We start from the raw sequence: 27,767 nt of genomic DNA on the forward strand, positions 1-27,767 counted from the left end.
ATATGTTTTTTATGCACCTGATAATCTAAGATCCTTTTTGGACCTTAAGGGGTTAATCGAAGGTGGAGCGTCTAGCTCTAAAAATTAAAATCCGGAGGGTAGACGTATTAAGTCTATGTCTTATTTTATAATTTGTAATTTTACTTTGAATATCTCCCTGTAATTTAGATCGTTCCTCCAAATTGAGGTCTGTGAAGGAGTTATAACCATTAAGAATTGGTTTTGTTTCCGATAGGAATGTGAATATTTCTTATTTTATCTTTTTTTTACATGATGGATTATGACTCTGTATTGCTCTAACAAGTTGTCTTACTTGTGAATAATATGATAATGAATAAAAAAATTTTTTTTTTTTAAAGGAATAAGCAGTGGATCTCCCCAAGCCATCTCATTAATGGCCTATGGATTTTTTCAGGAAATTATCCAAACCTTTCTTAAACCATGCTAAGCTAATTAATTTCATCACATTCTCCGGCAACAAATTCCAGAGTTTAATTTCACATTGTGTGAACAAATATTTTCTCTGGTTTGTTTTAAATCTACTACTTAGTAGCTTTATCGTATGTCCCCTAGTCCTAGTATTTTTGGAAAGAGTGAACAAGCCATCCACATCTACCCTTTCCACTCCACTCATTATTTTATAAACCTCTATCATATCCCCCCTGAGCCATCTCTTCTCTAAGCTGAAGAGCCCCAGACGCTTTAGCCTCTCCTCATAGGGAAGTCGTCCCATCCCTTTTATCACCCAAGATATTCACCCAAAGCAGTGTACAGCAGGTATAATTCAACATAAAACTTACAATTTTGTTTATAGCATAACATTAGTAAAAAGTCCAAATATAAACATAAATATAATGAATGAGGTAAAGTCAAAATCAGTAAACTGAAATTTATGAAGAGAACTACCCTGAAACAGTTTCAAAAATCTACTTATTAACAGCACTATGAAGGGCATAGAGAAAGTGGAGAGGGATAGATTCTTCGAACTTTTGAAAGCTACAAGAACGAGAGGGCATTCGGAAAAATTAAGAAGGGACAGATTCAGAACCAATGCTAGGAAGTTCTTCTTTACCCAGAGGGTGGTGGACACCTGGATTGCGCTTCCAGTGGGTGTGATAGGACAGAGTACGGTTTGGGGATTCAAGAAGGGGTTGGATGATTTCCTGAAGGAAAAGGGGATAGAAGGGTATAGATAGAGGATTACTATACAGGTCCTGGACCTGATGGGCCGCCACGTGAGCGGACTGCTGGGCGTGATGGACCTCTGGTCTGACCCAGCAGAGGCACTGCTTATGTTCTTATGTTCACTGAAATTCAAATGAGAAATACAGGTCACTCTGGTAACCTCTGGTCTCTCCGAGTATACCAGTCCCTCTTTATTCTCTGGTTACTCTGGATTTACTAGTCTCTCTGGTCTCTCTGAGTACACTGGTCCCTCAGGACTCTCCAATTGCTCTGAGTAGACTAGTCCAGTGGTTCCCAACCCTGTCCTGGAGGAACACCAGGCCAATTGGGTTTTCAGGCTATCCCTAATGAATATGCATGAAGCAAATTTGCATGCCTATCACTTCCATCATATGCAAATCTCTCTCATGCATATTCATTAGGGCTAGCCTGAAAACCCGATTGGCCTGGTGTTCCTCCAGGACAGGGTTGGGAATCACTGGACTAGTCCTTGACCGTGTTCTGGTCACCTAAGGAAGGGCTTACTGCCTAATGGCTGATCTGGCCACTAGGGGGACAGTGTGGCACATTGGTCAAAGCTAAAGCCTTAGCACCCTAAGCCTGTGGGTTCAAACTGACACTGCTCCCTGTGACCCTGGGCAAGTCACCCAACTGTGACTGTGAGCCCATCAGGATAGACAGGGGAAATGCTTGTGTACCTGAATAAATTCATGTAAACCATTCTGAGCCCCCTTAGGAAAATAGTATAGAAATGTGAATGAATAAATAAATAAGCATACATAAAATCTCCAGCAGAATATTTTACAATTTACAGCTTTGTTGTTCTTAATAAACCACCTATTACCAGCAATTGGAAAGATTACACCAGACTTAGTTACACCTTTTGGTGGAATTCGCTCTGTCATATATATAAAATGGAAAGAATTATTGCCATACAAAGGGGGAACTATAATAATTTCAAAAGGATTTGGTCCATTGACAGAATATTGTAATGATTAGACACATTTTCTGCACATAATGTAGATATAAGATTGGGAAGGGGGGATGTATAGATTTATTGTTGATTGCAATATCTTTGAATATAATATATGTATAATATGATTGATTGATTGATTTTGAAGAAAAGGGAGGGTGGGGGAAGGGTCTTCATTTTATACATTTATGTTGATAATAAGAAAGATTTTCAAGTGTTCTATATGAATCAATTGTTTTATTATTGTACACTTGTTGTGAGATGTAAAAATGAATAAAGATTTTTTTTTTTTTTTTAATATATACCGCCTAACTGGTCAGGCAAACTCAAGCTGGACTGTTTCTCCCAATCGCTGTACATAGCAGCCAAAGTAAATTCTCTATATTGTTTACTGCCAATTGCGCCAACCCTCATCAAAGGGACTCTGTTTTGTAAATGCATTGTTGTCTCCAATATCCATGCAATCAGGTTTGTGGTGGCACAGAAGTATAAATAATGTTTCTGGTTTAACCCTTTCAGGACCATAAGGATCGTAGGCCAATTTTTGTGGTTTTGACGACATTTTTATGGTAAAAAGGGCTTGCAGTTGCCAAAAAATTGATTTTTTTTGTGAAATATCATTATTATTATTTTTTTTTTTAAATCACACTTCTGGCTTATGGACAGTGTGGCAAGTGAATCTTCTCGTCAATCTGGCAACGACGCTAATGAATGAATGTCGGAACCAGTTTGTTTACATAAAGGCAGTATCATATGGAATCCGTACATATCAAATTTAGAACTGTAGACTATCCCAATCAAAATTTATAGGATTTTAAAGTTATGGGACAAATATGTCCCTTGGTCCTGAAAGGGTTAAACTGTCCATGAAAACCAATTTGTATTTTGAAAAGGGTGATGATGCAAGACTACAGTGATTGCTGAGTGGCACGGCAGGAGTGTGATTGTCAAGAGGTGCTATAAAAGGCATGGTAAGTTGAAATGGAAGGTGTCATCACATGGTGGGTAATTAAAATCATCCTCTTTGCATCTACATGTCTTAGTTGAAGCCCTTTGTTCAGTTGCTGAGTTTTAAAATGTTTATAATAATCTACCTTAAATATAGATATCAAAATTGTACTGTTATATATTTCATATGACTTTAGGGCGGTTCCTAGTGTCAATATGCTATAGACACTGGCATAAATTGGCACTTAGACAAAACAAACAGTATTTAGCTTGGGGATTACTTCCTCAACATTTATGCTTGTTTCAAGCAGATAATGTAATGGGCTGGAATCCAATTAAGTCCTAGATGAATGTCGTTTGCTGGACAGGGAATACCTCCCCTTTGCAACTGAAACAGATCGCCGTATGTGGTGCCACAACTTGGCCATAATTTTGAGGCCTAACTTAGCACGGGCAAAAGCGATTATGGATCGTTCCAGCCTCAACTACTCCCTAGACCACTAGGGACAATAAGGTAAGCCAGGGGAGTAACTACAAGTGTGTGAAGGAGGGGAGGGGGGAATACGGGGAGCTATTACGGAGGGGGGGTTGATGGGAGATTTCTAACCCACTTAAACCTAAGCGGATTAAAAAATTCAAACATAATTATAATATAACATACAAATGAACAAAACAAACTCATCTATAAAGTGCCTCATTAGTATCCCAGCCTACTCAATGAAATGCCTCCATGAACAAAGTTGTTTTCAAAACCTTCTTAAATTTCTGGATATCAGAAAGTAACCTCAATGGTCCTGTCAAATTACTCCATAATTGCACATCTGCAACCAAAATGACAGTTGTTCACGGTGTTTGCATAATGTACATGCGATAACTCATCTTTTGCGGGAGGTCTGTATGAGTGGCTACTATTGGCAGGAGGTCCGAGGGGGGAATGGGCTACTCTTTTTCAGGGGGAGAGATGAAGGGGAGAGCATAGGACATATCAGCCATAACCTGTGTTGGTGTTAGCTGATATTCATTGTTTTCACCCATAAATCTAACTGGGCAAACTTAGGACTAATGTTACTAATGTGGTCCTACATGCCTAGTTGACTGTGTGGGCACCAGCACGGAATATTGCCTATTCCTGTATAATTCCTGCCTCTGCCCTCAAAACTCCCTTCTCATGCTTGGACTTGCTGGTTAGTCCTGATATTCAAGAACAAAAGAAACTGTGGAAAAGATGCTCCAGATTCAGTCAATAAATAGTTGCAATAACAATCACAAGATGGAAAAGACCCAACACGGTCCATGTTTCGACTAGAGAGTTGCACGGGGACAGAAATCCCACCCATTCCCGCCCGTCCCCACCAGTATCCTCCCCGTCCCCACCCATCCCCGCAAGGAATTACCACCCATCCCCGCCCGTCCCCCTAAAAAGCAGCAATTACTTCTGACAGGATCATCAATTCCACCGTTTCTTTTGCTGTTTTCCTTGTGGAATCTCTTTGGTGGAACCCTTTTTTTGTTTTCTGTTCAGGTAATTAACTTAAAACCCCCTCTTTTACTAAGGCTGACGTGTCCATTATATTATATGGACGAACCCTGCTTCCAAAGCCTTCCATCCCCGTGGGAGTCCCGTTGGCTAGAGGGGGATCCCTGTGGGAGTCCCGTGGGCCAGAGGGGAGTCCCTGTGGGAGTCCTGAGGGTTAGGGGGGATTCCCGCGGGACCCGCAGGATTCCCACGATCCCCGTTCCCGTGCAGACCTCTAGGTTCGACAAACACGCCTTCCTCAGGGGTCCTAAATTATGATGTAAAAACAGAAAAACAAAATGTGGATGTTGAAGGACTGCGAATGACTGCAGTCCGCTGGTACATGCGGATTGCTATTGCAACTACTTATTGACTGAATAAAAGCCTGCATCTGGAGCATCTTTTCCACAGTTTCTTTTGTTCTTGGATCCTCCATTCACTGTGGAAGTGTTGTGGGGTTTTTGTTTTTTTTTAATTATTATTTTGTTGCTGACTTAGTCCTGATATGCAGCAGCACTTCCCGGTTCAGAATATTGGTGGCTGGCCCGATGAGCACAGTTTAAGTGGGCAGGAGTCAGAGTGCCAGATTTCCTCTGTTAGAAAAGAGGACACCTGGCCCTGCCCAGTTCCACCCCCCCCCCCCGCCCCCACCCAAACCTCCCCGAGATCGGGACTGCGTCTGGAGGGTATAGGCAATGATGTTGCATGCACCTGCGCATACATATGACGCCATCGCGTTGACATCTGCACAAGTGCAGACATGCTCCAGATGCGACCCTGAGGTCAGGGACTTCCAAAACCCAAGTTTGGCAATCCCTCCGGGCACCCAAACAGTCCTTTAAAAAGAGGAATTGTCCAGGTTTTCCTAGACGTCTAGTAACCCTAGACAGGAGTCTTTTCTGAATGGCAGACATAAATACTTGGACCTAAATATTCTGAAAGTTTAACGCATTACTGCTTGGCAAGCCCCTGCCTCACCCATACCCCTGCCTCAGTCATATCCCTCTCACAGTTAGATGGTATAGAATAGTGTGATATACCTTCTGGAATGTTTCTTGAGTTCAGGGGTCAGGGAATCTGTCTGACAAAGGCCCCCTCCCCCCCCCGGGCCAACTCTGCTATTCTTACCTGTCTTTATATAGAGAGTGGGCCCTAAGTTGATGTACTTTATTCATTTATTATTGAATAGATATAATACACTACTGAATGATAATCAAGTAACAGCAAAACAATGTAACTGATACAAAAACTATATACGAATGTTATTTGTGACACCTATACAATAAAAAGAAATCTATATATATAAAATCGGATGTATGTATGTATGTGCCGCGATCACACAAAAACGGCTTGACCGATTTGAACGAAACTTGGTATGCAGATCCCTCACTACCCGGGATGATATGTTCTGGGGGTCTCGCGGCCCACCTGCACACGTGGGCGGAGCTACAAACAGATAATCGGATTTCACCCATTCATGTCAATGGAAAAAATGTAAAGAGCTGCCAACGCAAAAACGGCTTGCCCGATTTGAACGAAACTTGGTATGCCGATCCCTCACTACCTGGGGTGATATGTTCTGGGGGTCTCACGGCCCACCTGCACATGTGGGCGGAGCTACAAACATAAATTCAGATTTCACCCATTCATGTCAATGGAAAAAATGTAAAACAGCTGCCAACGCAAAAACGGCTTGCCCGATTTGAACGAAACTTGGTATGCAGATCCCTCACTACCTGGGGTGATATGTTCTGGGGGTATCGCGGCCAACCTGCACACCTGGGCGGAGCTACAAACAGAAAATCAGATTTCACCCATTCATGTCAATGGAAAAAAATGTCAAAACTGCCTCCGCAAAACCGGCTTGCCCGATTTGAACGAAACTTGGTATGCGGATCCCTCACTACCTGGGGTGATATGTTCTGGGGGTCTCACGGCCCACCTGCACATGTGGGCGGAGCTACAAACATAAAATCAGATTTCACCCATTCATGTCAATGGAAAAAATGTAAAACAGCTGCCAACGCAAAAACGGCTTGCCCGATTTGAACGAAACTTGGTATGCGGATCCCTCACTACCCGGGATGATATGTTCTGGGGGTCTCGCGGCCCAACTGCACACGTGGGCGGAGCTACAAACATAACTTCAGATTTCACCCATTCAAGTCAATGGGAAAAATATAAAAAGCTGTGGGACCGATTTGAACTAAACTTGGTATGCTGATCCCTCACTACCTGGGGTGATATGTTCTGGGGGTCTCGCGGCCCACCTGCACACATGGGCGGAGCTACAAACAGAAAATCAGATTTCACCCATTCATGTCAATGGAAAAAATGTAAAAAACTGCCATTCTCACAGTAATTCCAACTACCTGGGGTGATATGTTCTGGGGGTCTCGCGGCCAACCTGCACACCTGGGCGGAGCTACAAACAGAAAATCAGATTTCACCCATTCATGTCAATGGAAAAAATGTAAAAACTGCCTCCGCAAAACCGGCTTGCCCGATTTGAACGAAACTTAGTATGCGGATCCCTCACTACCCGGGATGATATGTTCTGGGGGTCTCGCAGCCCAACTGCACACGTGGGCGGAGCTACAAACATAACTTCAGATTTCACCCATTCAAGTCAATGGGAAAAATGTAAAAAGCTGTGGGACCGATTTGAACTAAACTTGGTATGCTGATCCCTCACTACCTGGGGTGATATGTTCTGGGGGTCTCGCGGCCCACCTGCACACATGGGCGGAGCTACAAACAGAAAATCAGATTTCACCCATTCATGTCAATGGAAAAAATGTAAAAAACTGCCATTCTCACAGTAATTCCAACTACCTGGGGTGATATGTTCTGGGGGTCTCGCGGCCAACCTGCACACCTGGGCGGAGCTACAAACAGAAAATCAGATTTCACCCATTCATGTCAATGGAAAAAATGTAAAAACTGCCTCCGCAAAACCGGCTTGCCCGATTTGAACGAAACTTGGTATGCGGATCCCTCACTACCCGGGATGATATGTTCTGGGGGTCTCGCAGCCCAACTGCACACGTGGGCGGAGCTACAAACATAACTTCAGATTTCACCCATTCAAGTCAATGGGAAAAATGTAAAAAGCTGTGGGACCGATTTGAACTAAACTTGGTATGCTGATCCCTCACTACCTGGGGTGATATGTTCTGGGGGTCTCGCGGCCCACCTGCACACATGGGCGGAGCTACAAACAGAAAATCAGATTTCACCCATTCATGTCAATGGAAAAAATGTAAAAAACTGCCATTCTCACAGTAATTCCAACTACCTGGGGTGATATGTTCTGGGGGTCTCGCGGCCCACCTGCACACGTGGGCGGAGCTACAAACAGAACATCAGATTTCACCCATTCATGTCAATGGAAAAAATGTAAAAAGCTGCCATTTTCACTGTGACCAATTTGGACGAAACTTGGTATGCAGATCCCTCACTACCTGGGGTGATATGTTCTGGGGGTCTCGCGACCCCCCTGCACACGTGGGCGGAGCTACAAACAGAAAATCGGATTTCACCCATTCATGTCAATGGAAAAAATGTAAAAAGCTGCCATTCTCACAGTAATTCACAAACGGCTTGACCGATTTGAACGAAACTTGGTATGCAGATCCCTCACTACCTGGGATGATATGTTCTGGGGGTCTCGCGGCCCACCTGCACATGTGGGCGGAGCTACAAACAGAAAATCAGATTTCACCCATTCATGTCAATGGAAAAAATGTAAAAAGCTGCCATTCTCACAGTAATTCACAAACGGCTTGACCGATTTGAACGAAACTTGGTATGCAGATCCCTCACTACCTGGGGTGATATGTTCTGGGGGTCTCGCGGCCCACCTGCACATGTGGGCGGAGCTACAAACAGAAAATCTGATTTCACCCATTCAAGTCAATGGGAAAAATGTAAAAAGCTGTGGGACCGATTTGAACGAAACTTGATATGCAGATCCATCACTACCTGGGGTGATATGTTCTGGGGGTCTCGCTGCCCACCTGCACACATGGGTGGAGCTACAAACAGAAAATCTGATTTCACCCATTCATGTCAATGGAAAAAATGTAAAGAGCTGCCATTCTCACAGTAATTCAAAAACGGCTTGACCGATTTGACCGAAACTTGGTATGCAGATCCCTCACTACCTGGGGTGATATGTCCTGGGGGTCTCGCGGCCCACCTGCACATGTGGGCGGAGCTACAAACAGAACATCAGATTTCACCCATTCATGTCAATGGAAAAAATGTAAACAGCTGCCATTCTCACAGTAAATCTAAAACGGCTTGACCGATTTGAACGAAACTTGGTATGCAGATCCCTCACTAACTGGGGTGATATGTTCTGGGGGTCTCTTCACCCAAGAATTTATATGTTCTCGCTCCTGGAGGTGAAACTAAAAATGTTGTTTATAATCAATTTTTGTGTTAGTTGAATTGTATTCATTTTGTCAAATATTTCACATTATACTTTGAATATTTTACTTTTTATAAAGCTGTAACAAAATTATTTCATTCACCACTATAAAGTATCTTTATTTAAATCCATTTACAGTGTTATTGCTATAATTAAATACCCGTGCAACGCCGGGGCATCAGCTAGTAATGAATAAAAACTGCATACCTATTTTTGGCCCACCCTGTATCTGGCATTCTGGTGCCTCCACCCAAGGGTATTAAAGAATGGATTTCAAGCCCTTCCCTCAGAAACTATTATAAAATCTCAGTGAATTCATAGAAACATGATGGCAAAGGCTAAATGGCCCATCCAGTCTGCCCATCCACAATATCCACTATCCCCTCTCATTCCGGAGCTTCTTTTTGGATGAAAAAGATTTGTCTCATGCATATTTATGCCACGTAGGTATTTAAACATCGCTCAAGAATACTAATTGCAATAACAAAATATAAATTCAATATACAATCAAAATGTTATTAGCCGAGTGGTGGGAATACCGCATGAAAAAACATTTATACTCCGTGGAGAAAAAGCCTCAACCATCAACAATATACGGACGGCAACCCAATGAGTTTTTTAGACAGTCCAATTCTGTATCATAGGCAAAAAAAAACTCCACAAATTTTCAAATGTAATTTTTCAAAATAGGAAAATAAGAAAAAGAACAAGAGACACAGTTCACTTATCTTCGTAGATGTTCACTCAGAAAATTACATGTTCCTTCCAGCGAGTTGATCTTCCTGCTATAGCAATTCTCACGCTGGACTGAAGGATAAGAAACTAGCTGTTGCCGTCCGTATATTGTTGATGGTTGAGGCTTTTTCTCCACCGAGTATAAATGGTTTTTCATGCGGTATTCCCACCACTCGGCTAATAACATTTTGATTGTATATCAAATTTAAACGTCTCTTATCATATCTCCCCTCTCTAAATCTAAATCTAAACCTTAGGTTTGTATACCGCATCATCTCTACATTCGTAAAGCTCGACACGGTTAACAAGAGTTAGGGTAGAAAGGAACTCCAGTGGAGGGAAGAGGCAAAATGAAGAGAAAATTTAGAGGACTAGAATAACCAGAGAGGGTGGAGGAGCTCCATTTTTGAGAATAACCAGGTTTTCAGATGTTTACGGAAGAGTTGGAGGGAGCTCAGATTCCTAAGAGGGGAGGTAAGGTTGTTCCAGAGCTAAGTGATTCTGAAAGGGAGGGAAGAACCTAGTTTTCCTACAAATGAAACGCCTTTTAGAGAGGGAAAGGAAAGTTTCAGTTTTTGGGTGGCTCTGGCAGAATTGGGGTTAGAGGAGTTCCAAGAAAGAGGAATGAAGGGAGGGAGAATACCGTGTAGGATCTTGAAAGTGAGGCAGGCACATTTGAAGTGGACTCTGGAGATAATCGGAAGCCAGTGGAACTTGGATAAAAGCATACATATTGAGATCTTTGAGTCTGTCCTTATAGATCTCATGACATAGATCACCGACCATTTTAGTATCCTTCCTCTGGTCCGACTCCATCCTGGTTTTATCTTGTTGATGATGTGGTCTCCAGAATCGTATACAATATTCTAAATGAGGTCTCGCTCCTTTCCCTCATCACTGTCTCCCTTAATATCTCCCCACAACTACCTCCTAGAAGAGCATACCCACTGATATCTCCCTCCTCAGAAAATTCTTCTTTCTTCTTCACAGCCTGTTGCAATACAGATGACAAATTGATATGTTTACTTACAGCCAGCTGTGCTCCCAGAAATATTTGGCTTCATCAAGAAGTGACAGAAAAATCACAGATATCAAGCTTCCAGTTTGATTAATACACATCTCTATTTTATCATAACCTAGCTTATAAACGGGTTACAATAATAATAATAATCATAATAATAACTTTATTCTTTTATACCGCCATAACCAAAAGTTCTAGGCGGTTTACACTAAAAAGAGCTGGACAATCAGCGAAATACAATAATACAGTAAAAAATATAAATATTTGTAAAATAGAATTTCAATAATAAAACTCTCATTAAGTAATAAACTTATTGAACAAAGTGGTCTTAATTTCCGAAAACTGCAATAGGATAACATAGCTTGCTGAATACATTTACCTAACCAAGATTGTTGCCTACCAGCTTGAAATGCTAGGGTCCTATCTAAGAAAGTCTTTTATCTACACCCATTAATTTTTGAATACGCAAATAAGTAAAAGTTTCTAGTTTCTCTTGATGATCTATGCAACACAAAATGAGGAAAAAGGTAAGCTGGAGACAATCCCGATATCAGCTTAAAGCAGATACAGAAAATTTGAATAATACTCTTGCCTCCAAAGGCGGCCAATGAAGTAAACGATAATATGGACTAATATGGTCACTCTTTTTTAAACCAAAAAATCAATCGAACAACTGTATTATCCTTAATTTCCTTAGAATTTTTTTGGTGCAGTTAAAAACAGAGAAACAGAGAAAAATGAAGGCAGATAAAGACCTTATGGCCTATCCAGTCTTCCAATCCATGCCAGCTACTCTCCCTTTCACTGCCTTAACGATCCTATGTACATGTTCCAAGCTTTCTTAAATTCAGATAGTTCTCATTTCCACCCCCTCCACTAGGAGGCTGTCCACAAATCCGCCACCTTTTCCATGAAGAAGTATTTCCTCAGGTTACTTCTGAGTCTGTCCCCTTTCACCTTTATCCTATGCTCCCTCATTCCAGAGCTTCTTTTGTTTTGAAATTGCATTCATAACTGCAAGTTAGGGCCGATATGTGCCAGTAACTTTAAGAATTGCCATATATTGGTTGTTAGTTGTTCACCCTCTCCAAGGTAGAGAGAACGAGAGGGCACTCTCTGAAGTTGAAAGGAGATAGATTCCGTACAAACGTAAGGAAGTTCTTCTTCACCCAGAGAGTGGTAGAGAACTGGAATGCTGTTCTGGAGTTTGTTATAAGGGAAAACACCCTCCAGGGATTCAAGACAAGGTTGGACAAGTTCCTGCTGAATTAGAATGAACACAGGTAGGGCTGGTCTCTGTTAGGGCATGATGGACCATTGGTCTGACCCAGCAGCGTCAATTCTTATGTTCTTATGTTCTCTCTTCCTGTTTTATGTGTCGTTATGTATTTGCTGGAGTCCTTAAAATAATTTTACAGAAGATATAGCGGAATTAGTAAAAGTACAGAGAAGAGTGACAAAAATGATAAAAAGGATGAGACAACTTCTCTATGGTGAAAGGATAAAGCAACAAGGGCTCTTCAGCCTGGAAAAGAGTCGGCTGAGAGGAGATATGATAGAAATCTATAAATCACTGAGTGGAGTGGAAAGGGTAGATGTGAATTGCTTGTTTACTCTTTCCAAAAATACTAGGACTAGGGGGCAAACGATTAGTTTAGTTTCTTAGGTGTTTATATACCGCCTATCAAGGTTTTTTTTTATCTAAGCAGGTTTTTGGTTTTTGTTTTTACAATCAGGTACTCAAGCTACTAAGTAATAAATTTTTTTTTAAAAAGCGCAAAAATATTTCTTCACGAAAAGTGTAGATAAACTCTGGAATTTGTTGCCAAAGAATGTGGCGAAAGTAGTTCATTTAGAAGGGTTTAAAAATGGTTTTGATAATTTCCTAAAAACAAAAGTCCATAAGCCATTATTAAAGATGGACTTGGAGAAATCCACTGCTTATTCCATAGATAAGCAGCATAAAATCTGTTTTACTTCTTCAGATCTTGCTAGGTACTTGTAACCTGGGTTGGCCACTGTTGGAAACAGGTGCTGGATTTGATAGACCTTGGGTCTGTCCCAGTATGGTAACTCTTATGTTCTTAAATACAGGACAGTCAAGCCAGTATGACATCACTGGTGAAGTTGGCTCTTAGACATTGGTGGAAATGAGGCTTTATGACATCACAATCTCAGCTCTGGAATGTTGCTACTATTTGGACTCCTGCCAGGTACTTGTAACCTGGGTTGGCCACTGTTGGAAACAGGTGCTGGATTTGATAGACCTTGGGTCTGTCCCAGTATGGTAACTCTTATGTTCTTAAATACAGGACAGTCAAGCCAGTATGACATCACTGGTGAAGTTGGCTCTTAGACATTGGTGGAAATGAGGCTTTATGACATCACAATCTCAGCTCTGGAATGTTGCTACTATTTGGACTCCTGCCAGGTACTTGTAACCTGGGTTGGCCACTGTTGAAAACAGGATACTGGGCTTCATGGACCTTTGGTCTGTCCTAGTAGGGCAGCTCTTACATTCTTGTGGTCTTACATTCATGTTATGCACAGCCTTTTGTATAATAATCAGGAAATACGAATACCTCAACCTAGAAACCCCATTTCCTGCATGAAGCCTCTAAGAAACATAAGGTTATGTGTGTTTTGTGGCATCAAATTTCCAATAGTCAATATGATTTATTTTCCATGTACAGTGGAACCTCGGTTTGCGAGTAACCCGGTTTGCGAGTGTTTTGCAAGGCGAGCAAAACACTCAGCAAACTTTTGCCTCGCAAACCGAGCATGTTCTGATATGCGAGCACCTCTCCCCCGCTCTAACCGGCATCGCACCCCCCGAACCGGCATCACAACCCCCCCCCCCGCGAACACCACCTCCCGCGAGAACTGCATCGCACCCCCGTGCTGAAAGCGGCATCCGCCCGCCCTTCCTCTGAAACACGCTCCTTACCCCTTCTGCTGGTTGTGAGAGTGAAAGCAATCTCCCGCCTCTTGCCTGGGCCGGGCCTTGAGCATCTGCGCATGCTCAAGGCCTTCTGGCTCTTGTTCTCTCGAGAGCCAGAAGGCCTTGAGCATGCGCACAACCAGCAGAAGGGGTAAGGAGCGTGTTTTGAGAGGAAGGGCGGGCGGATGCCGCTTTCAGCACGGGGGTGCGATGCGGTTCTTGCGGGGGGGGGGGCGTTCACGGGGGGGTTGCGATGCCGGTTTGAGGGGTGCGATGCCAGGTAGCCTCGGGTGGGGGGGGGTTAGTGGAATGAATCAAAGCGAGTTTCCATTCATTCCTATGGGGAAACTCGCTTTGATATACAAGTAACTTGATTTACGAGCATGCTTCTGGAACGAATTATGCTCGTAAACCAAGGTTCCACTGTAGTTTGAATGTTGCTGGCAATTAGAGAATACACAAAAAGGCAACCAAGTCACATCAAGGTTTGTGTGGGGGACGCTCAGGACGCCAAAATTGGCTCACAACTTACAGACCGAAATTAGATAAATATAATATAGGGTGCTCTCAGTGTGAACCATCAGTGATAGGAGCGCAGCTCCGACACTTCACTTCTGGGTCAAGGCGGTAAGCCTCCACCACCACACCATCATCGAGCACCCTAAGTGTGCTGAAATTTAAAGGGACCTAAGTCCACTAAATCAACAAATCAATCAATCAAAGTGAGTAAATCAAACTCAACACAAAAAACCTGAGCGACCCCCAAACAAACCCTGCCAGCCAGACCCCCCGAACCACACAACAAAATCAAGAATCACCATACAAAAAATGTCAAATAAATACAATACTTATCTGAAACTATCTCACAGACTAATAAACGCAAAAAACCGCGCCAGGAGAAAAGGTTCAACCGCGCTGGTTTCGGGAGGAGCCCTTCTTCAGGAACCTGACCCCCGACGGAACACAAACGAAGAGGTCGGCTGGAGGGCCGATTAGAGAATGACACGGGAACAAATTTTTCTCCGTCCACGCGGGAACTCATTTTCCCATCCTGTCCCAGCGAGTTCTTTTCCTGTCCCTGCCCCATTCCTGCAAACTCCGTCCTCTTCTGCACAAGCCTCAAACACTTTAAAATCATAAGTCAGTGATGGCGAACCTTTTAGAGACCGACTGCCCAAACTGCAAACCCAAAACCCACTTATTTATTGCAACACGGGAATTTAACCTGAATACTGAGGTTTAAGATTAGAAAAAAAAAAAAACACCTCGTACATTAACATCTTTTGTCTTAAAAGAAAAACACAATAACAGAGCTTTCAATGATACAAACACAAAAATTTTTTTAAAAAATGAAGCACTCAATACAATCTATCTCTAAACCAAAAATAGCTAAGACTTTTAGGGCTCCTTTTACTATGGTGCGTTAGTGGTTTTAGCGGGCGTTTAGCGCACACCACAATACCGCACACACTAAATGCTAATGCCTCCACAGAGCTTGCGTTAGTATTTTTCATTTAGCGTGTGGTTAGCGCATGCTAAAAACGCTAGCACACCCTAGTAAAAGGAGCCCTTCGTTAAGAAGTCATTCGACTATGGCTGTATAGAAGAACAAAGTTATTATTATTAACACTAAAGCAATGGATATTCCCTGAATCAACAATTTGTTCCCCTCTGCTATGCTACGCTGTGAGCTATGCTCCTCTCCAAACTAGCTCCTCTCCAACCGCACCACGGGAATCACTTTTGCCACAGACTCAACAGGCTGCCATCCACACCGCACCCTCACGCCACATGTCAGAGAGAAAACTTCCGACGCAGGCGCGGATCATGAGAGGAGCTACCACGGCAGCTTTAAATTCAAAAATAACTTCGTCAAGGGACTGTAAGGGAGCCGGCCAGAAACAAACAGAAATGCTGCTGCACAAGGAAGTGGAGGGGGAGGCAATGCTGCTGCACAGGGAAGTGGGGTGGGGGAGGGAAATGCTGCTGCTGCACAGGGAAATGTAGGGGGAGGGAATGCTGCTGCTGCTGCACAAGGAAGTAGAGGGGAGAGGGAAATGCTGCTGATGAGAAAAGGGGGCTGGTGCTGGAAGCTGAAAGGGAAAAGATGGGAGAAGGGGACTGGGGGGGGAATAAAAATGGGTTTGGAGCTGAGGCTGAAAATAGGGGACATGTGAGGGAAGGAGGCTTTAATAGCACCCGTTAATGTGACGGGCTTAAACACCAGTCTTCCAATATTTTGTTAACGGGCCCCAAATTTCCTTCCTGTTCTAACAAATAAAATAAGATTAAAGGAAGGATAAGCACAATTATTTCATCAAAAATTACATGAAAGCCAGTATTTATATCATGGGACCATTATAATGAACTTTCAAACACATTGCTGCTGGATGGTCCGTGGTTATGCAATTTCCAAAGTGATTGCATAACCATGATTGTATTCCAGCTTTCAGCCTGGAGTCTGCCTAGAAACGATGCCATATAATTTAGATTATTAATTTATCCTTTTTTTTTTTTTTTTTTTTAGAGACACTGAATGGCAGCTTCGCTGTTATTTTTCTTTTCCACAGATACTTTGCAGATCTATGAATATTGATGAGAGAAGCCATTGTGCAAGTTTGCAGCAGTGAATCAACGCCAGCTGCTCTATCTGTATCGAACAGGTTTATACTAACGCTGTACTGAACCCTTACAGAGGGGCAGTGCCTGGCATTATTACACCTTTCGCAAGGGCAAATTACACTAGGTTTCTTTCTTAAGCTGTACTGCTGGGAAATCGCCATGTGACTAATAGAAGCAAGCAGAAACAGCTTCAATGCCAGTCATACGTACATTTATGTAAATTCATAACCATACCTATTGTCATTTTCAACTTTTATTGCATTCAAATGCAGAATCATAAGTCTGAGTGACAGGAACAAAAAAAAAACCCTCTTCATTTGCTTATTTTCCACTTCTTTTTTTGTCACATTTCTATGAATTCTTGTGTAGACTGGACTTGCTGCTGGATTGGAAATCAAACGTTTTCTAGATTTCTACTGAGCGCCGTGGTATATGAGCAATTGGCAAATTGTGAGAAGCAGAATTATGCTCTGTAAAAATACAGTGGTGCCTCACACAACGAACTTAATTGGTTCCAGGAGCAAGTTTGTTATGCGAAAAGTTCGTTATGTGAAACGCGTTTTCCCATAACAATACATGTTAAAAAAAATAATTCGTTTTGTAGCATAAAATATGCTAAGATGACATAAAAAAAGATAAAAGATAAATTTTTTGTTATTATTTTTATTTAGATACATCTAAAAACATAATTTTGGCTGATTTGATTGCATCCTTATTTGTCAAAATGGTGAAAATGGTGGTCTTGCTGAGGCCAAACTCTGTGACGAGGTCACACTGTTTTACCCCACATTCACTCCTTCTAATTATTTCCCGTTTCATTTCAACAGAAATCACCTTCCTGCTTTTTTTAGAAGCCATGATATACAGTAGAGGGCAGAAACTGGGACTTAACTTTTCTTTTTTTTTTTTTTTCTAGCATCGGGGAAGCGGCGAGAGTAGCTCCGCCCCCCCCCCCAACGCATCAGCAGTAGGCGCCGGGCCCCTCCATAAAAGGAGGCGAGCCGACGGACCGCCACTGCACAGGGAGCCAGGCGAAGGGCTGTGAGAGAGGGCAGTTAAGTGCAGTGAGTAACGCAGCTCGGGCGACTTCGTTGTGTGAAACGAAGTTCGTTGTATGAATCAAGACCTGAAGTTCGTTGTGTGCAGCGTTCGCTGTGCGAGGCGTTCGTTATGCGAGGCACCACTGTACTGCGCAGCAATAACGCTAAATGCACGAATAAGGAGTCTGTAAAATAAAGAACTGCATAGTGTACTCCCAAGGTAAGAGCTTCACAGCGGAGAATTTCAATGCATCAGGGGGTATGTGGCAGAGTCCAGTCCGGGTTTCCCCGCAATCCTGTGCACATTCGCCCGACCACTAACACAAACCACTATAAAAGGTGCAACAAAACTTATATTCTTTTCCAGAACTGAACCTGTTTCCTCACAGGCTCGGGAACAAGAAACATAAGAATAGCCTTACGGGGTCAGACCGAAGCAACTAAAGGTATGAACCTTTTGAAAAGGACCATTTTTAGCATTTCCTTTATTGTGACTGCTTGTTTATTGATTCTGCTATTCTATGATGCATAATGGTTTAATTTGCAAAAATCCAATCAAATGAACTAGAATTCTATAACCTAGAACTTCAAAAATAGTTTAGAAACACATCACATTACAGCTACAAAGAAAGAGCAGCTGCAAACGTGGAGTTCTCTACCAATCCATTTAAGAGAAGAACGCTCACTGGATAGATTTAAGAGCAACTTAAAATGATTCCTTTTTAAAGATGCCTTTGATCTTTAGCTTAGTTATTCAGGCCATCTTCTACATTCGATGTTTCTTCTTCTTGCAGAGGGAGTCTCCCTTCTATTCTCTCCATTCTCTTTGGTTTCTCCTTACCCTTCCTGCTGTTCTTCCCCTATTCATCTTCTTGCAGAAGTAGCCTTCTTTCTGTTCTCTCCATTCTCTTTGGTTTCTCCTTACCCTTCCTGCTGTTCTTCACCTATTCATCTTCTTGCAGAAGTAGCCTTCTTTCTGTTCTCTCCATTCTCTTTGGTTTCTCCTTACCCTTCCTGCTGTTCTTCCCCTATTCATCTTCTTGCAGAAGTAGCCTTCTTTCTGTTCTCTCCATTCTCTTTGGTTTCTCCTTACCCTTCCTATTGTTTTTCCCCTATTCATCTTCTTGCAGAGGTAGTCAACTTTCTGAAAAAAGGGAAAAACGCCTCTTCCCTCTATAATGGGGGATTCCCCCCTACACCCCCACCCAACATCAGCGCAAACAGTACTAACTTAACTGAGGAAGTTCCCTCCTCAAACCCCCCCCCCCTCAGAGCACTTTAAAATTAAGTTTAAGTCCGGCGCGCTGATGTCCTGTGCATTTTCGACTATGAACCTGTGTCTGTATATGGCCATTTGGGGGTGGCTGGGCTGGGGAGGACTTCAATGGCTTGGAGGGTATAGATGGACTGGAGTGAGCTTTGATGGGGACTTTAGTAGTTGGAACCTAAGAACAGTACTGGGCAGACCTTTAGATTCTTGCCCAGAAATAGCTAAGAAGAAGAAAAAACAAACAAACAAACAAAAATTTTTTAGATTGACTGAGGTTGGGCAGACTAGATGGACCATTTGGGTCTTTATCTGCCGTCATCTACTATGTTACTATGTATTCATATATTGTCTGTAAACAACAAAAGCAGCAATGAACATATCTTAGTGGCTGAATCTGGGAATCTTGAAATCTGGGAATCTTGAATCGCCAATGAAAAACACAATAAAGCTATCTCAAGGGCTAGGTGAAATCCTCTATCTGGTTAGACAACAAAAACAAAACTTCCCAACCAAAAAAAATCTCACATAAAAACATAAATGTGTTTTTTTTTCTGACCACTCATATTTTCCACAAATGGCATACATCTTAGACAAAGGCTGCCAAGGGTATGTTAACTTATGACCAGAACTGCATAGTTCTTTTTGAGTCAATAACAGTCAATAGGCTACTGTCCAATTCTGAAGCAAATTATGAATTCTAAGTAACCAGATCGGGAGAATTATGCACTGTGAAAAGAGAACAGATGTAGCTTATTTACCGAGCCTCAAATTTAAACCTAAACATGAATCAACAGTGAAAATGCAATTTTTGGTTAAATAAACTGTCAAAGGCAATGGAATTTGTATAGTCCTCAGGATTTTAATTTCTACAGCATAGCGCAAAAGAGGTCAAGAAGTATATGTACAAATACTTTAGTTCCTTACAGTAATCGTATTATAATTAAACCTCTTGAGAATGCATTTTCAGTGGTTATACACTTATACACAGATGGACATTGCAGCCATGCAGCAGGAAGGAAAAGAAACATGAGCTTAGATTAATCTCTTTACACACAGTATTATCATTCAAACAGATTTTGAGGGTATTGCATTGTGCATAACCTTCAGAACTGAAATAGTGCTTGAAAGGGAATCGGCCACAGACAAAAGCAGTATGTAATGGTTCCCAAAGTCAGTCATGATTTTAGGATATGTGCAATGGGTCCAGTCTTCAGTTACATAGTAACATAGTAAATGATGTCAGATAAAGACCTGAATGGTCCATCCAGTCTGTCCATTAGTTATTCTCATTAGAAATACATGATTAAGTTAACTTGTCTCTTTGATATTTATGGACCATAGACTAAAGTCTACTGCTGATGTTGCCATCCAAGCTCACTCCAGCCTATCCAACCATCCAATTGTTTGCAGAATATCTACCATAAAGTCTGACCAGTAATGTCCTCATTTTCCAAGTTAATGGAATTCACATTGACGCCCTTCCCAGCCCTTCCTACACCGAATCACCACATATGGAACACAAACCATATAAGTTTGTCCAATACCGGCCTTAGTTCTTTCATTTATATTATTTGTTTGCATTTTTTTAAATTAGAGATCCTTTGTGTTTATCCCACGCTTTTTTGAATTCCATCATCGTTTTCCTCTCCACCACCTCCCTCGGGAGGGCATGCCAGCCATCCACCACCCTCTCCGTGAAAAATAATTTCCTAAAATTACTCCTAAGTCTTCCACCCTGCAACCTCGAGTTCATGGTGGTAAATGACCTGTAAGCCTCTCACAGCTGTGGGTGGAATTAAACCCAGATATTCAATTCTGAGGCATGTTTGTCCTCTTGAATATCCAGGTTAATGTGGCAACCTGGAAATTAATCAGATACTGCTCTGGTTTGGGGTTTTAAACTCTTCCTTTTCTACGAATAGCATCTCTGTCAACAATAAAGACCAGCGTACCATTGAACGCTCCTCTAAGGTTTTAGGGGTATTATTGGACTCAATGCTAACTTATTAACTCTATATTAATAATTTGATAAATAAATGCTTTTTTAAGCTTAGACAACTGAGATCAGTTAGGTCCTTATTTAACCGCTCTCATTTTGCAGTCAGTACATTACTCTTTCTCAATTTAGACTACTGTAATGCTTTGTTTGAGGACCTTTCTGTTCACCTGCATAGCAGACTTCAGCTGATACAAAACACAGCTGCAAGACTTATATATGGCAGGCCAAAGACTGAACATGCCTCTCCTTTATGGAAGGAACTCCACTGGCTCCCAATACACAAGAAGATTGAATTTAAAATATCATGCTTGGTGACCTTCCTGAGGAGCCTATTTCTTAGCTTAATTTTCCCTGAGGTGAAATCTGTCACCGACAAACTCAACATCTCATTTTTATGTTTCTTTCCACTAGATCTATTTCTTTCAAAATAATTTTAGAGCATTCTTTTTCTTTTATGGCTGCTTCAGTTTGGAATAATTTTCCTGTGGATACTCGATGTATGCAGTCTTGTTATTTGTTTTGTCGCAGACTTAAGACTTTCTATTTCTCTTGATTTGTGAGGCAATGCGCTATTATTATTGAAGTTTTTTGTCAAATTGTATACTGTAAACCACTTTTGGTCCTTATATTTAGGATAGAGGTGGTATAGCACTGTGAGGAATAGAATAGAATAGCTTAGCTCAGCAATTAAAGTTAGACCAGTGTTTTTGCTGTCCTAATTTATCCTTTTATCTAGCCAGTTAGCAAACTGAACATTGGCCTTGACTACCCCAAATTCCAGAACCCCCAACTGCAATGGGGATACAGACCTGGGAGAGGCACGAGTGGGTCAGGGGCATGTCTAGCAGTTGTACGCATGGGCTATATAATACCTGGATATACTGCCTAAAATTAGGCATGAGTATTTTTGCCAGCCATTCGGCTGGTGTAAATACATAGAAAAATGGAAACATGATGGCAGATAAAGGCCAAATGGCTCATCCAGTCTGCCCATCCATAGCATCCATTATCTCCTCCTCTCCCTATTGGCTAAGGGGCTTATAATCGAAAAAGAAATGCCGGCCTAAGTCGGCATTTGGATGAACATTTCTCAAAAACGTCCAAGTACCAATACAAAAAATGGGTTTTGGACGTATTTCTAAACAACCTAGGCCTTCATAGTGCCGCTGAACAACCAAAGCTAAATGGGGCGTTTCAGGAGGAGTGTCAAGGACGGGAGTTGGGCGGGACATGGGTTGATTTAGACTTAGTCGTACAGCATGTATAATCAAAAGTTATACAGCCCATGATCGACTGAACTTTGACGTTGTGACTTAGACCATATAAAATGTAATGTAATGTAATATAATTTATTTCTTATATACCGCTACATCCGTTAGGTTCTAAGCGGTTTACAGAAAATATACATTAAGATTAGAAATAAGAAAGGTACTTGAAAAATTCCCTTACTGTCCCGAAGGCTCACAATCTAACTAAAGTACCTGGAGGGTAATAGAGAAGTGAAAAGTAGAGTTAGAGGAAAAATAAAAATAAAATAAACATTTTAACAAGACAGCATTGATCTAAATACTTTGGAAACATTGTCTAAACATGTCTAAACATGGTCTAAGTCACAAAAACTACCTAAAGTCACCAGATAAGCACTTCAAACACATAAAACAGACCCCAACACACTACTCCAGTGATCTTCGACCCCCCACCCCCATAAAATTATTAATCACATCTTTAAAATTCCGCCTCCAGACCATCATCGCCTGGCCGCCTGGCATAGGAAAGCCTAGTCGTCCAGCACAGAGGCAGCTTAAGTCGTCTTGGGGATGGGTCAGGGACCCATAGAGAGGAGGACCCATGCCAATAAGCCCCTGTAATCATTGCATTGATACTTAAACATGTGCACTGCCCTATATACCCCCAAAACCCTTTTGTACTGGCATATAAGTGGCTCCTGCAGCCATAAGGGCTATTGGGATGGTAGATAAGTGGGTCTAGGGGATTCTGGAGGTGGTTTGGGGGCTCACTGTAACCTATAAGGGAGCTGTAGGGAGGAGAAGACATGGCACCCTTTTTGTGAAGTTCACAGCAGTGCCCTGTAAGGTACCCCACTATTTAAGTGGCATGTCTGGGTGTGCAGTCCATCTCTTTGCAGACCCCTCCCACATCCAACAGGGCTTGTTCTAGGTGTTTTGGACTTGGACGAAAAGTTGGACGAAAATGTGGTATAAAGATGGACGATTTAGCAGCTCGGCAGGACGTATAATTAGATGAAAAAAAAGTTGAACGTATTTTTTGAAAATGTCTTAAGCTGTTTTTTACTTTGGACGACTTGCGAGTTGGACGTAAACGGACTTAGATGTCCCTTTCAATTATTCCCCTCCATGGCTTTTACACTTGCATTGTGAGGTCATAGAGCTTTGTGGTTATAGAAACATGGTGGCAGATAAAGGCCAAATGTCTTATCCAGACCGCCCATCCCCAGTAATAATTATCTCTTCCGCTCTCTAAGAGATCCCATGTGCTTATCCCACTCCTTCTTGAATTCAGACACAGTCTCTGTTTCCACCATCTCTTCCGGGAGACTGTGCCACGCATCTACCACTCTTTCTGTATAAATATATTTCCTTAGATTACTCCTGAGCCTATCACCTCTTAACTTCATCCTATATCCTCTCATTCCAGAGCTTCCTTTCAAAGTTAGGCGCATAACTGAAGCTTTACATTAGCATTCTGTCACAGTAGCAACACGTGTAATTGCCTTTCTAGAATCCACGCTCAGTGCACGGCATCCCATCACCTAACTTTAGGCAGCATTTTGAGAATTACCCAAAATGTATTCAGTTAGTCCAATAAAAAATTATCGTCCTTTATTTTTATGGGGGGAGGGAGCAATGGCATAATGAGGGAGGTTGGCGCTCATGGCGGTGGTGATCCTTGTTCTTCTCCACCATGCCGTGCACCACCCGCCCCTCACCACTTGAACGCTTTCCCTGCCCTCCCCCCCCCACACACACACACACATACCTCTTGAGATGATCACTGGCACAAGCATCATCTTCCACCTAGTGCTTGCACCGGTCTTGGTATCCTTCTGACATCACGTCCCAGTCTCGAGACCAGGAAATGATGTCAGAAGAGAGCTGAGGCCAGCACAAGCAGCAGGTGGAAGATGCTGCTCACTCCGGCGAACATTTCAAGAGGTGCGTAGGAGAGGAGGAGAGACCACAGCACAGGCACTCCCGCAAAGACAGCACCCGGTCAGTCTGCCACTCGCCCCCCCTCCCTCCCATTACTATGCCACTGGGGAGGATATTCTTATTTATTGCTATCAGGTACTTGCCACTCATATTAGGAATGCACAGGATTTCTGTTTTACTAGGGTCCAGACAGAGTTTGTGGCTTTTTATTTTAATATTTTGGAGCTGAAATTAAACAGACAGTCGATTTCCTTAAAGTTGTATGTAGATGGATTACTGGGTATAAGCTGTTTTATGTCGCCAGCGTAGATATAGAATGTTATATTCTTCACCTGACACAGCTCAGCTGGAGGTTAGAGATAAAGCAGGTGCCGTCCAAAATTCTGCTTTACTCACGTTATCCCTCTCCTAAAGTCACTTCATTGGCTTCCCATCTGTTTCAGAACTCCTCTGACTGACCTACAAATGCACTCACTCAGCTGCCCCCTCACTATTTCTCTTCACTTATCTCCCCCTATGATTCCTCCCCCCCCGAGTAAGCTTCGCTCAGCTGGTAAGTCCCTCCTTTCTGTGCCCTTCCCTTCAGCTGCCAACTCCAGACTCTGTCCCTTCTGCCTTGTTGCGCCGTATGCTTGGAACAAGCTGCCCGAATCCCTATGGCGGGCTCCGACTCTGGCAGTGTTCAAGGCCCAGTTAAAAGCCCACCTCTTTGAGAGTGCTTTCGACTCCTAACTCCTCTTACCTTGCATCTCCAGCCCTATATGTCATGTCTGTCTGTCCAAGTTACATTGTAAGCTCTTCTGAGCAGGGACCGTCTATATATATGTCAAAATGTACATTGCTGAGTACTCCTTTCAGTGCTCTATAAGTGATATTTAGTAGTAGTAGTAGTAACAGTGTGGCTATCCCAGCACCCTACAGGTGCCCAAGGTGGTGATGTGGTCATTACATCAATGGAGCCAGGCTGACCTACGGCGCCTTCCGGAGAGCAATTAAAACCGTACTGTTTGACAAATTCATCTCCTAAACAGAAGCTTCACTACTTACAAAGTTATTTTTTTCCCTCTGTCAATTCCTGTGTAATATGTTGTTCCCTCACTTTCGAACGCTGCAAAACTCCAAATACCCTGCCACGGGAACTTAAAAAGATACCGACAAAAAGGCAGATCTAGTCAAAAGGTTCTGAGAGTGGTAACTCAATGACAAAAAGCCTCTGTGAATACAAACACAAGATCAAAGTAAAATAATATAATAAATATTAGTGAAATTGGGTAACCTCAGTGTGAGGGATCAGCGAAAGGAGAAACTCTCCAGTGCTTCACACAACAAGGCAGAGGCAACCATACCCCCGCCTACACACCATCATCGGGTACCTCGTGTGTGCTTTAAATCACACTTTGTGTGTGGTTTAATTCACACTTTTGATTTAAAGCACACACGAGGCACCCGATGATGGTGTGTAGGCGGGGGTATGGTTGCCTCTTGTAATATGCAAGGTATGCCTGCTAGGACTGTTCCTAGAGCAGATAGTGCCCATCCAGCTCTGCTAAAACCTTGTCCAGCACTACTGCGGCTGGAGGAATCAGTGCTAGTGCACTGGTTCAGGCACAAGTCTTTTTGGAAAAGAATAAGGACTTATGCTGGGACTATATTTTTGATGTGCAGAGAAATCTTATTGTTTGGAACTCTTGCTACAGAAAAGAATCCTTTTTGTTGAGGTTTAAGGTTTCTGGTTTTGAGTTTTGAAACCCCTTTCTTTTTGAGAAATATTATACTGCAATAGGACTGTTAAGTTTACCTAAACCGGATGTTCAGGGACTTACCTATTGGCGGCTATTGCCTGACAAAGTTTATTTTATGATTTCTTTGTTTTGTGGACTGCTTGAAGCAATTGTTTTGTTTTTGATACTGCAAATTAAATCCAGTCCAGATTTTGATTTTTACTTTCTTGATTGCAGTGTGGTTTCTTTTTGGCTAATCCTGACTTATCTTTCCTTGCTTGTGTTGCAAGCCACAGCACACAAGAGCCAAAAAATCCATGTCCCAGCGGCTTGGGACCCATTGCCCTGACCCCGCTGGTGACACTCTGCCTTGTTGTGTGAAGCGCTGGAGAATTTCTCCTTTCGCTGATCCCTCACACTGAGGTTACCCAATTTCACTAATATTTATTATATTATTTTACTTTGATCTTGTGTTTGTATTCACAGAGGCTTTTTGTCATTGAGTTACCAGTCTCAGAACCTTTTGACTAGTTCTGCCTTTTTGTCAGTATCTTTTTAAGTTCCCTCACTTTCTGCATTTTGCAATTCGCTGATTGTCCAGCATTATTCCTTGGGTTGCATACAAGAGACCTAAATTACTTACTTAAGTTTCATATTTTCCTTTTATCTATTTCTTATAGTAACATAGTAGATGACGGCAGATAAAGACCCGAATGGTCCATCCAGTCTGCCCAACCTGATTCAATTAAAATTTTTTTTTTTTTTTAATTTTTTCTTCTTAGCTATTTCTGGGCAAGAATCCAAAGCTTTACCCGGTACTGTGCTTGGGTTCCAACTGCCGAAATCTCTGTTAAGACTTACTCCAGCCCATCTACACCCTCCCAGCCATTGAAGCCCTCCCCTGCCCATCCTCCACCAAACGGCCATACACAGACACAGACCGTGCAAGTCTGCCCTTATGTAATAAGTTGTACCCTTACTTCCTTCATTCTGTAATTCGCTGATTGTCCAGCCTTCTTCGTGTGAACCGCCTAGAAGTCATTCGACTGTGGCGGCATAGAAGAATAAAATTATTATTATTATTAGTGCACTGTACCTGCTAGGATTTAACACTGGATTACTTAGTGACTCCTATGTAGGAGGTGCATTAACTTAGGCCCTCTTTTACAAAGGTGCGCTAAGCGTTTTAGCGCTAACTGCTAACGTATCCATAGGATAATATACACGTGTTAGCGTTTATCGCGTGATTAGCGCGTGCTAAAAAGCATAGCGCACCTTAGTAAAAGAGGGGGTTAGCTTTTGTTAGCGCATGCTACCTATAATGCACTCACACAAGTAGGAACCCAATATAGAAAGAATATCAAGACTAGGTGGAAAAAGGATTCTTTCTAATATAACTCACCGCCGAAGCGCCGTTTTGCTTGAGATTCAACTGAAGTTCCTCCTCGCCCAGCGTCAATATTGTTTCCCAGTGCCTTTGCTCCTGAAGAAGGAGGCTGTTGTCTCCATAACAGAGCCCCGCAGAGCAGACTATACAGCGCAGATTTTGATTGGAAAACCTACAGCGTCAAGGGAGATAAGTTTCAAGTTTATTAAAATTTTGATTTGAACGCAATATCAAGTATTTTCAATGCGTATAATAATAATAATTTGGCGGGACAAATATAATCATTTAAAACAATAGACATACAATCATATCCAGAATGAATTGGAAATACATAAGGAAGGTAGGGATAAATTACAATTGTTGAAAAATAAAGAAAAAAAAAACCCATTGAGGGAAGAACAGCATCAGGAAGGGTATTAAAAAATTTTTTTTGATAGGATTTGATCTAAAAGTAAATGTGTAAATAGGACTTGGTTTAAAAGTGAATTTAGAAGATCAATAACCTGATTACAGATCTGGTTAGATTTAAGTATTTTGTCCTAAGATTGTTGATAAAAAAAATTATCCAATCTAAGATTCATATGCATCTTTATATAGATAACTTTGTAGTCTGCTTTTAAATTTATCTAAAGAGGTTTCAGCGCGTAAATAGATTCCAAAGCTGAGGACCCAAGATTGAAAAGATTGTAATTCTTCTAGTGCCTATTACTTTCAATGATGGAATGGTCAGCAATTGCTGATCTGTTGATCTTAAAGATCTAGCTGGGGAATAAGGTATTAAAT

At 42.0% G+C, this 27,767-nt stretch overlaps 1 long non-coding RNA gene across 1 annotated transcript in view; it reads right to left on the minus strand.

Moving 5' to 3' along the window:
- Window positions 1–27,286, minus strand: part of LOC117358128 — a 108,474-nt gene extending 81,188 nt beyond the window's left edge. Inside the window, exon 1 of the long non-coding RNA XR_004538945.1 lies at window positions 27,000–27,286. This is a non-coding gene — a long non-coding RNA (uncharacterized LOC117358128). The remainder of the gene's footprint in view (window positions 1–26,999) is intronic.
- Between the last annotated feature and the right edge of the window lie 481 nt (window positions 27,287–27,767).

The sequence above is a fragment of the Geotrypetes seraphini genome, chromosome 3, assembly GCF_902459505.1.
Source record: "Geotrypetes seraphini chromosome 3, aGeoSer1.1, whole genome shotgun sequence".
NCBI classification, from domain to species: domain Eukaryota; kingdom Metazoa; phylum Chordata; class Amphibia; order Gymnophiona; family Dermophiidae; genus Geotrypetes; species Geotrypetes seraphini.